Source organism: Carcharhinus amblyrhynchos, unplaced genomic scaffold, assembly GCF_965287045.1.
Source record: "Carcharhinus amblyrhynchos unplaced genomic scaffold, sCarAmb.v2.hapA scaffold_47, whole genome shotgun sequence".
Lineage (NCBI taxonomy): Eukaryota > Metazoa > Chordata > Chondrichthyes > Carcharhiniformes > Carcharhinidae > Carcharhinus > Carcharhinus amblyrhynchos.
Genome location: NW_027649788.1, coordinates 341,356 through 353,979, shown reverse-complemented (window position 1 = coordinate 353,979; position 12,624 = coordinate 341,356).

The following is a 12,624-nucleotide window of genomic DNA, read 5'->3' as shown; positions in this document are numbered from 1 at the left end:
CAAGGACTTGCTAGACATGCACGAACTGACCTTGCGATATCGAGCTTTGGAGTCAGACAGCAACCTCTGATTGAGTGAAAATGTGGGCAGCCATAAAAAAGAGAAATTAGAAGCTTCTGAAATGGCTTCAAAGGTAAATATGTGACTAGTATGCGTCTGTTACTTGTAAACCTATATGTGTTGTTAGATTGAATTTTAAACAAAGAACAAAGAACAAAATCAGCCTGGGAAACAGGCCCTTCGGCCCAACGAGCCCACGCTGCCATCTCAACTCCACCTCTCTACCCATGACCCCTATCTAATGTTTTATGGCCATCCAGATTGAGGGAAAACTGATTTTGGGACAATTTATTCCTGCCAATCAGCCTAACAGCACATCTTTGGGGTGTGGGAGGAAACCGGAGCACCCGGAGAAAACCCACGCAAGCACGGGGAGAATGCGCAAACTCCCACAGACACCGGCCCAAATCCATGTGTCTGCACAGCAATCAGCGATAGTCACTGAGCTGTCGTCTTGCCCAGTATCTTGTCCAGTTTAGGCACACACAAACGACATGAAGCACGAGGCCAATCTCGAACAACCAAGAGCAGCCCCAGTACGACCCATCGCGTGTATGCCCCTCGTTGGACACGAGGTGGACCGACTTCAAACCTGTGAATGAAAACAGAGAAAAACATTATTATCATACTATACCCATTTACATTTCTAGGGACACCCCAGTGCTAATGACCCTTAATTAAAGGTTCTCCTATATCCACCCATCTCCAGCTCAGTCATAGAACATAGAACATTACAGCGCAGAACAGGCCCTTCGGCCCACGATGTTGCGCCGACCAGCTTTTAAAAAAAACAATGACCCACTAACCTAAACCAATCCCATATCATCCATAAACCTATCCACAGATCTCTTAAACGCCCCCAAACTAGGCGCATTTACAACTGCAGCTGGCAGGGCATTCCAGTCCCTCACCACCCTCTGGGTAAAGAACCTACCCCTGACATCAGTCCTATAACTACCCCCCCTTAATTTAAAGCCGTGCCCCCTCGTGCTAGCTTTCTCCATCCAAGGAAAAAGGCTATCACTATCCACCCTGTCTAAACCTCTAATCATCTTATATGTTTCAATAAGGTCCCCTCTTAGCCGCCTTCTTTCCAGCGAAAACAACCCCAAATCTCTCAGTCTCTCCTCATAGGATCTCCCCTCCATACCAGGCAACATCCTGGTAAACCTCCTCTGCACCCTCTCCAAAGCCTCCACATCCTTCCTGTAATGTGGGGACCAGAACTGCACACAATACTCCAAGTGCGGCCGCACCAGAGTTGTGTACAGTTGCATCATGACGCTGCGACTCCTAAATTCAATCCCCCTACCAATAAACGCCAAGACACCGTATGCCTTCTTAACAACTTTATCTACTTGATTCCCAACTTTCAGGGATCTATGTACACATACACCTAGATCCCTCTGCTCCTCCACACTATTCAAAGTCCTCCCGTTAGCCCTATACTCAACACATCTGTTATTCCTACCGAAATGAATTACCTCACACTTCTCCACATTAAACTCCATCCGCCACCTCGTGGCCCAGCTCTGCAACCTGTCTAAGTCACCCTGCAAACTATGACACCCTTCCTCACAATCTACCACACCTCCGACTTTGGTGTCATCAGCAAACTTACTAATCCACCCAACTATACCCTCATCCAGATCATTAATAAAAATTACAAACAGCAGTGGCCCCAAAACAGATCCCTGAGGCACACCACTCGTAACCGAACTCCATGACGAATATTTACCATCAACCACCACCCTCTGTCTCCTATCTGCTAGCCAATTCCTGATCCAATTACCTAGATCACCCCCAATCCCATACATCTGCATTTTCTGCAGAAGCCTACTATGGTGAACCTTATCAAACGCCTTACTAAAATCCATATACACCACGTCAACTGCCTTACCCCTATCCACCTCTTTGGTCACTTTCTCAAAGAACTCGATAAGGTTAGTAAGGCACGACCTACCCGCTACAAAACCATGCTGACTGTCTCTAATCAATTCATTACTCTCCAAATAACTATAAATCCTGTCTCTAATAATCCTTTCCAAAACCTTACCCACCACAGAAGTAAGACTCACCGGTCTATAATTCCCAGGGAAGTCTCTGCTCCCCTTCTTAAACAATGGGACAACATTTGCTGTCCTCCAATCTTCCGGTACTATACCAGAGACCAACGACGACCTGAAGATCAGAGCCAGAGGCTCCGCAATCACCTCTCTTGCCTCCCAGAGAATCCTAGGGTAAATCCCATCTGGACCAGGGGACTTATCTATTTTCAAACCCTCTAGAATATCCAGCACATCCCCCGTATCAATTGCAATACTATCTAATTTACACCCCTGCACCCCAGTGTCCTCCTCAGTTACATTCATGTCCCCTTGCGTGAACACCGAAGAGAAATATTGGTTCAACGCCTCTCCAATCTCCTCCGGTTCCACACACAACTTCCCTCTACTGTCTGTAACTGGCCCTAATCTTGCCCTAACCAACCTTCTGTTCTTGACATACCTGTAAAACGCCTTAGGGTTCTCCTTAATCCTATCAGCCAAAGTCATCTCATGTCCTCTTTTAGCCCTTCTTAACTCCCTCTTCAACTCCCTCCTAGCCAATCTAAAACTTTCTAATGCACTACCTGAGCCCTCAAGCCTCATCCGAACATAAGCCTCCTTTTTCTTCCGAACCAACGAATCAACTTTTTTAGTGCACCACGGTTCCCTGGGCCTACCAAATCCTCCTTGCCTGACAGGGATATACCTATCACGGACTCGCAGTAGCTGCTCCTTGAAAAATCTCCACATCTCGGACGTTCCCAGTCCCTGTAATCTCCTAGTCCAACCAATGCTTCCTAATTCTCTCCTAATAGCCTCATAATTACCCTTCCCCCAGCTGAAACTACTGACCCGAGGTTCATGCCTATCCCTTTCCATCACTAAGGTGAACGTAATCGAATTGTGGTCACTATCCCCAAAATGCACACCAACTTCCAAGTCTAGCACCTGGTCTGGCTCATTTCCCAGCACCAAATCCAATATAGCCTCACCTCTAGTCGGCCTATCTACATACTGAGTCAAAAAACCTTCCTGCACACTTTGAACAAAAACTGACCCCTCTAACGAGCTAGAGCTATAGCAATTCCAATCAACATGAGTAAAGTTAAAATCCCCCATAACAATTACCCTATTACTTTCACTCCTAATAAGGATCGTCTCCGCAATCCTTTCCTCAACCTCTCTAGAACTTTTTGGAGGTCTATAAAAGACTCCCAACAGGGTGACCTCTCCTCTCCTATTTCTAATCTCCGCCCATACTACCTCAACAGACAAGTCCTCATCAAAGTTCCTCTCTGACACCGTGATACAATCCCTGACCAATAATGCTACCCCACCCCCCCTTCTACCTCCTTCTCTACTCCGGCTAAAGCATTTGTACCCTGGGACCTGCAACATCCATTCCTGACCCTGCTCTATCCAAGTCTCTGAAATGGCCACAACATCAAAGTCCCAGGTACTGGTCCACGCTGCAGGTTCATCCACTTTATTGCGAATACTCCTCGCATTAAAGTATACGCATTTCAAACCCTGCTCCGCCCCACCCCCACAATGCCGTGCATTGCAGTCCCCATCTATGCCCCCCTCACTTTCACCCCCTCTACTCAGGATCCCACCCCCCCCTCTCCTACCGAGAGATCCATCACCTGTCCTGGTTCATTAGCCAGCACCAGGTCAAGTACAGCCTCTCCTCTCGTGGGCTTATCCACGTACTGTATCAGGAAACCTTCCTGAACACACCTAACAAACTCCTCCCCATCCAAACCCCTTACCCTTGGGATATTCCAATCGATGTTTGGGAAATTGAAGTCTCCCATCACGACAACTCTGTTATTACTACATCTCTCTAGAATCTGTTTCCCTATCTGCACCTCAACTTCCCTGTCACTATTGGGCGGCCTGTAGAATACACCCAGCAAAGTTATCGACCCTTTGCTGTTCCTAACTTTCACCCACAGAGACTCTGTAGACAGTCCCTCCACGGCATCCTCCTTCTCTGCAGCCATGACACTGTCCCTGATCAACAGAGCCACTCCACCACCTCTTTTGCCCCCCTCCCTGTCCTTCCTGAAGCATCTGAATCCTGGCACCTGAAGTACCCAGTCCTGTCCCTGAGACATCCAAGTGTCCGTAATGGCCATCACATCACATTCCCAAGCAGCAATCCACGCCCTAAGCTCATCTACCTTATTTACTACACTCCTGGCGTTAAAATAGATACACTTCAGCCCCTCAGTCTGGGCATTTCCCTTCTCCACCCCCTGTCTAACCTCCCTCTCATACTGCCTGCAGTCCTTCCCTACCTGGGAGCTAACCTCCTCGGTCCCAGTCTCCCCATCACTATTCCCTCCCCCCATCCTTTCTAGTTTAAAGTCCCCCCAGTAGCCTTAGCCAGTCTTCCCACCAAGATATTAGTCCCCCTGGGATTTAAGTGCCACCCGTCTTTACTGTACAGGTCACACCTGCCCCTAAAGAGGTCGCAATGATCTAGGAACCGAAATCCCTGCCCCCTGCTCCAGTCCCTCAGCCACGCATTCAGCCTCCACCTCATTCCATTCCTGCCCTCATTCTCCCGTGGCACAGGCAGCATCCTGAGATTACTACCTTCACTTTTCTCTTCCTCAGCTGCCTACCCAGTTCCCTATAATCCCTTTTCACCACTGCCTCCCTCTTCTTGCCTACGTCAGTAGTACCTATATGCACTCCAACCTCCGGTTCCTCACCCTTCCCCTTCAGGATGTCTGGGACATGCCCAGAGACATCCCGGATCCCAGCTCCAGGGAGACGAACCACCATCCACGACTCACGTCTACGTCCACAAAAATGCCTGTCCGCCCCCCCTCACTGTGGAGTCCCCTATTAATACTACCTTTCTGCTCTCTTTTTTAATTTTTTGACATACTGGCTCAGCTCCAGAGACCTGGCCACTGCTGCCTCCCTCAGATGAGCTGTCCCCCCCAGTAGTACTCAGGCAGGAGGACTTATTTTGAAGGGGGACATCCACCGGCGTGCTCTCCATCACCTGAGGTTTCCCCTTCCTAATAGTTACCCACGTGCCTTCTTCCCGTTGCTCTGGTGTGACTGCTTGCTGATAGCTCCTGTCAATTATCTCCTCACTCTCTCTAATGAGCCGAAGGTCCTCGAGCTGCATTTGCAGCTCCTTAACCTGGTTCCGTAGGGTCTGCAGCTCCACACACCGAGCACAGGTGTGGATGTCTGGTAGACCAGGAGCCTCCAAGACCTCCCACATGTTGCACTGGCAACAACATACTGGCCTCACACCCATACTTGCCCCTTTTTAGTAACCCAGAGGAAAAAGTAAAAAAAAACTTATAACTTCCCTTGCCTCACCCTTATCTCTTTGGCCCTGTGAGCCAAAGCCCTTACAGCACACTCAAAAACAAAAACAAACTTACCTGCTCTCAGTCAGAGCCTCTCTCTCTCTCTCTCTCTTTTTGAGGTTAGAGGAGCGGGGAGGGCTGGGATACTCTACCTATGTAGAGTATCGGGAATCCTCTCCGCTCTAATTTATAGTAAGGTAAAAAAAACTCTACCCGAGTGCCCTAATAACTGCTTCCGGTGCAAAAATTTAAAGAAAAAAAAACAAATACAAAGTTAGTTTTAAAAAAAATCGCTGTACTCACCCACAAGCTCTCCTCTCGCAAATCGCAGCCTCTCTTCAGTGCTCCAACGGAACAATGAGGTTGAATCCCCGAGGTGAGTAACTTTTATATGTTAAAAAAAAACTCTACCTGAGTGTCTTTGCAACTGCTTCCGGTATAAAATTTAAAGAAAAAAAACTGTTAAAAAGTTAGCTTTAAAAAATCGCTCTACTCACCCACAAGATCTCCTCTCGCAAATCGCTGCCTCTCTTCAGTGCTCCCACGGAACAATGAGCATGCAGATTATTAGAAGGAAATAATGGGAGCTCTGTTTGTCTGTCTGTCTGTCTCTCTAACATCCATCTGTCCATCCATCACACGTCCGACCATCCGTCTGCCCACCTGTGCACCCGTCCGTCTGTCTGTCTGGTTATCTGTCTATTTTTCTATCCATCTATCTATCTGTCAACCTGACTGTCTGACAGTCTGTCTGCCTGTATGCCAGTCTGTCTGTCAGTCTACCTTTTTTGTTTATCTATCTCTCTATCCATTCCTCTACCTATCTGTCTGTCCCTCTATAAATCTGCTATTATTTTTTTCTCTCCATCCCTCTCTCTGTTTCCAGGTCACGCTGTTGTGGATCAAAACCAAAAAAAAGTCAAAACTCACAGATGCTTAAGTCCCTCAACACCGTTAAAACAATTATCATCGAATAAAACCATTGAGGAACAAACTGAACTTAAATGGTGAATCAGTAATACTTTGCCCTCCCGAACTGTTCCGGCTTCTCTGGATCTTGTTCTCTTTTGCTATGAGATTTCGATGGTACAGATCCACGTGACACTTGACCATCCACATAGCAGCAGTTCCGCTGGAAATAGCCCAGTTGTCGTTTGCAGCGTGAAACAATACTGGAATAAAAATCTTCAGATCTTTGTACTCAACGAATCATCTTCCACTTTTTTTTTCAATCCCTACTTCAGGGCTCCGCCAAACCATTTGAAACCACATGAAATGGTGCAGTACGGAAATAGTATATGCCATTGTTTTGCATAAATTCTTGAAAAAAAACATTGTGTACATAGTTCCATTATCCAAAACAGAAGAATCATGTGCACCATGAGTTGCAAATATTTGATGTAGTTTTTCACGTTAACAAGAACTGTTATATTAATCATGAATTCTGCTCCCAAACAGGGTCGAAACGGCCATCCGTGACCCCCACAGTATGCATCAATCCTGCATACATAACTCATTCTCTATGATAGTTGCCTATCTTTGCAACACAAATGGATTAACTTTTGACAGAACAGAGTCTCTGTCCGTCAACTGCTTCGTCTGTTTTGGAGATTGGGAAATGTTTGGGAAATCTTGAATAACTTTTTTGTTTCTGTCTTCACGGAGGAGGACGTGAATAATTTGCCGGGTGTTAGCGATGGAAAGGTGGTAGGACTGGAGGGTCTTAATGACATTACTGTTACTAGAGAGGTGGTGCTTGACAGACTGGAGGGGGCTGATTGTGAACAAGTCCCCAGGACCGGATGGAATGCATCCGAGGGTTCTGAAAGAAATGGCGGAGGTTATAGTGGATGCCTTGGTGGTTATTTTCCAGACGTCGCTGGATTCCGGGGAAGTGCCAGAAGATTGGAAAACGGCTACTGTTGCGCCGTTGTTTAAGAAGGGTGCCAGGCAAAAGGCGGGGAATTATAGGCCGGTTAGTTTAACGTCTGTGGTAGGTAAAATGTTAGAATCCGTCATTAAGGAGGAAATTGTGAGGCATCTTGAAGGGAATTGCTTGATAGAGCAGACGCAACATGGTTTCATTAAAGGGAAGTCGTTTCTGACAAATTTACTGGAGTTCTATGAGGACGTGTCTAGGGCAGTGGGTAGAGGAGAGCCGGTGGATGTCGTCTTTCTGGATTTTCAGAAGGCGTTTGACAAGGTGCCTCACAAGAGGTTATTGCAGAAGGTCAGGGGACATGGAGTTGGGGGTAGGGTGTTAGCGTGGATAGAGGATTGGTTGTCAAATAGGAGGCAGAGAGTGGGGGTCAATGGGTGCTATTCGGATTGGCGGTTGGTGACTAGTGGAGTGCCCCAGGGGTCGGTGCTGGGGCCTCAGCTATTTACCATTTATATAGATGATCTGGAGGAGGGAACCGAGTGTAGGGTGTCGAAATTTGCTGATGACACCAAGATTGGTGGAACAGCAAATTGTGCGGAGGGTGTGGAGAATCTGCAGAAGGATCTAGATAGGCTGGGCAAATGGGCCAGGAAATGGCAAATGGAATTTAATGTTGGCAAGTGTGAGGTGGTCCACTTTGGTAGGAAGAATGGTAGGAAGGACTATTACTTACGTGGCGAAAAACTGCAGCAGGCGACGGTGCAGAGGGACCTCGGGGTCCTTGTGCATGAGCCGCAAAAACCCAGCTTGCAGGTGCAGCAGGTGGTCAGGAAGGCGAATGGGATGCTGGCCTTCATAGCGAGGGGGATTGAATATAAAAGTAGGGAGGTCTTGCTGCAGCTGTATAGGGCATTGGTGCGGCCGCAGCTGGAGTACTGTGTGCAGTTTTGGGTGCCGCACCTGCGCAAAGATATTTTGGCCTTGGAGGGAGTGCAGAGGAGGTTTACTAGGCTGATACCGGAGTTGAGGGGGTTGAGCTATGAGGAGAGGCTGAATAAACTAGGCTTGTACTCGTTGGAGTTTAGAAGAATGAGGGGAGATCTCATTGAGACGTATAAGATGATGAATGGGATGGATAGGATAGAGGTGGAGAGACTCTTCCCGCTCAGAAAAGACAGTAGGACTAGGGGGCACAGCCTCAAGATAAAGGGGAGGCGGTTTAGAACGGAGTTGAGGAGGAACTTCTTCACTCAAATGGTGATGAATCTCTGGAATTCTCTGCCCGTTGAAGTGGTGGAAGCTGCCTCGCTAAATATTTTTAAGAAGCGGGTTGATGGGTTTTTGATAAGTGAGGGGATTAAGGGTTATGGGGAGAGGGCGGGAATGTGGAACTGAGCCACGACAGATCAGCCATGATCTTATTGAACGGCAGGGCAGGCTCGAAGGGCTAGATGGCCTACTCCTGCTCCTATTTCTTATGTTCTTACGTTCTTTCCAGTAAAAAGAGATCCCATGGGAAGACAATGCCTTGAATGGCAAATCCAAGAAAGGGAGATGACTCAACACATTCACAGTCTCGTTGTTTTCCCCTGTTCTGTGCACAATGTGGTCCTGATCAGCTGGCAATGGGAAGAGTGTATTTGGACTCACATAATAGACTTCCCAATGACTTGTGGTCTGTTTATCGGGTGAACGAATGACGATAGAGGTTCGAATACAATCTTTCTACCGCAAAACGACAGTTACATTTTGGTTGTCCTCGTGTGAATATTCCTTATCAGCCTTTTTTTCTGAAACCAATGGCCTTTCAGACCCGCCCTCCATTAAATGAAAGTAAATCTGCCCAACACAGTAGCGTAATTCATTGTACCACGGGATATGTTCCCCTGTCTGATTCAAAATGTCCCTGCAGATCCGTCGATTTCAATAAGTTATTCACATTCTTGGACTCTTTTCGCTCTGCACACATTCTATAAACCCGCGGAATATGAGTGTCCCAGTGTCAGAGCGGTGTTTCACGGCTGCCTCGATCTGTACTTGTGAACAGGGTCCGTTCAGTAGCTGCACAGCGGGAACGTGGGTTTAAGTTTCTTTTTGGGCGGGGGGCTGGGATCGTGTTATTTTTACATTCCCACTGACCCCCCCGACCAGCCCGACCACAGACTGACTGCCCACTAGGGGACCCGACAGAACAGGTCTGACAGAGTCGGGATATTCCTCTGGGATTTATGGTTCAGGGACAGCACCCTGGGATTTAAGGTGAAGGAGGACGTCCAAGGTTTCGGGCCACTGGGATCGGACTCACGGAGTTCGGGACACGTCCGGAAGCTGCAAGTCGGTGAGGACCTCTGCAGGGGCGAGAGATCGGGCCACTGGGGGCAAAATCCCCCAGGAATTTGCTCCATGTCCGGGCGCTCCTAAGTCTGGAGCCTCTGTGAGTGTCTCCCCCACTACAAGCAGGAGACCTCTGGTAGCGGGAAAAAACCACTACACATCGGGGGAACTCCGACCCGCGGTCGACTACACGCCAGTCCGCACCCAGGTACGGGTGACTCCCTGGGAGATCGGGAAATGGCTGCCCTCTGAGAGTCGATTTAGCGATAGGAGTTTGGGTAGGAGCTAGTGGCCCCGGTCACTGTAGTCGGGAGTCTCTCCGTACACTGCGACCCCTGCGGAGAGGCTGTACAGAGCTCACCTGCCTCTGAGAGCGGCAATCTCCCCGCTACACGCAGGTCGGGCTCTGCGGGTTGTCACTGAAGGGACAAACGTACTAACAGTGGGAACACGAGACCGTAACCCAATCAGATACACACACAAGTATCTGTGAAAGCATTAGAGCCAGGGTTAGTTACACTACTGACCCGAGTAAAGGAAACTAACACGGAGAGCAACAGTACCACCTTTGAATGGGGACCAGAAGGGTCCCTCACCCGCTATCTCGCAGAGAAAAAAAACAAGAATCTAATTAAAAGCACGATGAAGGCAGGGTGGAAACCCCACGACCCTCTCGAAACCCAACGCGAGTGGTGGGCGAAAGAGAAAAGGAGCAAGGATGAGAAGGCTTGGATGCTAATATTAAAGGCTGATCTCACCCTTGCAGGACGAGTTCATAAATATGTACAAGGCAAGCAGGAACAAGCTGCACAGGGACAACACGCCGCTGTGATGGACACTAACCCTGTGCTGCCAGCGCTGTCCGGCTTCTCACACCAACCTCCCAGTGAGGAGTGTCCCGACTGGGAATGTTTAGTGGATGAGACGGGTCCATTAGCCCCAACAGGGGGGAGCATTCCACCTCCCACCGACCCCCCCATCCCAAAGCGTTATGGCAGCCCCCCCGTTAAAATTGAGTGTGTCCCCGGGGGGGGGCAAGGGAGAGACGGGTGAGGGTGATCTGCCCAGGCTCGGAGAAAGATGACCCGTGTATCCCTTACCCCGGGGGGGGACACTGTGAAACTGCTGGACAAACTCCCGACCCTCCAGCCCACACACAGTAACGCGATCTTCTGGCAAAAACACTTAAAGAGATGCAAATGTGTCCCAATTTATATCATCGGGATATAGCAGGGCTCCGAAGAGCCAAAATGCCGGGGAATTATTAGACCCGGCTTCAGGGACAGCACCAGAACGGGACCTGGTGCGCCAACCTGAACCAGAGCCGCCCAGAGCAAGACCGAGCTCTGAGGGATTTTAAAGACGATATTACCCAAACCATGGGGCGAGTCCCCGTGAGCTGGAACACAATCGTAGGGTTAGTGCAGGGGAAGGAGGAGAAAGCCCAGGAATACGGGCGATGGAAATTTGATGCCTTTTTGGGCCCACGGGGGAATGCCCGATGCCGATAGACAGAACCCCGCGTTCCTCCAGCTATATAAGGACGGCCTGAGCCCAGCGCACCGAGCAATCCTAAAGACCGGGTTGGTAAACTTTAACACCTTTGACGAGCGAGAGAACTGGGCTATTACTGTAGACAACCAACAGAGAAAGATCCAAAGCGCTAGGGCAGGGGGATCTTCCCTGGGAACTGACGGAGGGAGCTGCTACAAGTGTGGGAAACCTGGTCATTATAGAAAGGACGGCCCAGCCCAGGCGTCCCAACCCTCCCACATTTGCCCCAGTTGCAGCAGGACTGGACACAGCGATTCAGCTTGCTGAAGCAGGAGGTTCCCAAGGAGAGAGAGAGAGAGAGAGAGAGCCCCCCCCAGGTACGACCAAACCCCGGCAAGCCCCCCCCGACCTGAAAGGGAATGAAGTCATTCCCAATCCCGCACACCTCAGCCACCAGCAGCTGCTGGATATTATCCAGACTCTGGCGGAGAGAAAGACCGCATGAATCGCGTCGGCCCCCCCTCACCCCGGGAGCCCACCCCCACATCTGGGTTAACGCATCGTTGGGGGGGGGCCGGCGATGCAGAATATTAATAGATACCGGGGGTGGGGGGGGGGGGCCGCGATATCCCTCACCAACATGGCACTTCCTACAACCCACCGTTCCATCGTAGTAGTGGGGGGGGGTCGGGGGAAATAGAACTACAGCTTACCAGAGCCAGGCAGTCCGACTAGAGATTGAGGACATCTTACTCCCAGTACACTTCTGGGTCTGCCCGAATCTGGAGGGAACAATCTTGGGAATAGACCTCCTGGGGGGGAGTTCGGGGGCGGTGGTGGGTGCCTTTAACAAGCGCCTGCTGTGGACTGCGAGAAAGGAACACAAAAGTGGGATTCGGGGATATTGGGTCCCGAACACAAACGTGGATGCAATCCGGGCAGGAGACCACACACCCACAGCCCGAGATTAGAGAAGGGAAGGGATAGTAGGGCTTCTATGTCCATCATTACCCCAAGTCTGGGCAGCAGGGAAACAAGACTGCGGCCTGGTAAAAACCCCTCCCCTACACATACACGGGCCCATCCACACCCCTCACATACAATACCCCATAAAGCCCCAGGCACTACAGGACACTGAGAAAACCATTCAGGCTTTGGTTGCCCAGGGTATTTGAAGACCTACAGTGTCTAACACCAACTCCCCGATACGGCCAGTCCGTGAGCCAGACGGAAGTTACCGACTGGCCATAGACTACACTGCCCTCAACAAAATAACCCCCAAAGAACACCCCATAGTCGCGAGTCCATCCACTATTTTTAACGGACTCGGATCTGAACATGGTATTTTCTCTGTGTTAGACACAGCAAACGGATTCGCGTCCATCCCGCTTCACACAGACTCCCAGGAAAGGTTGGCCTTTCCCTGTGGAGGGAAACAGTACACACGGACACGCCTCCCCCAAGG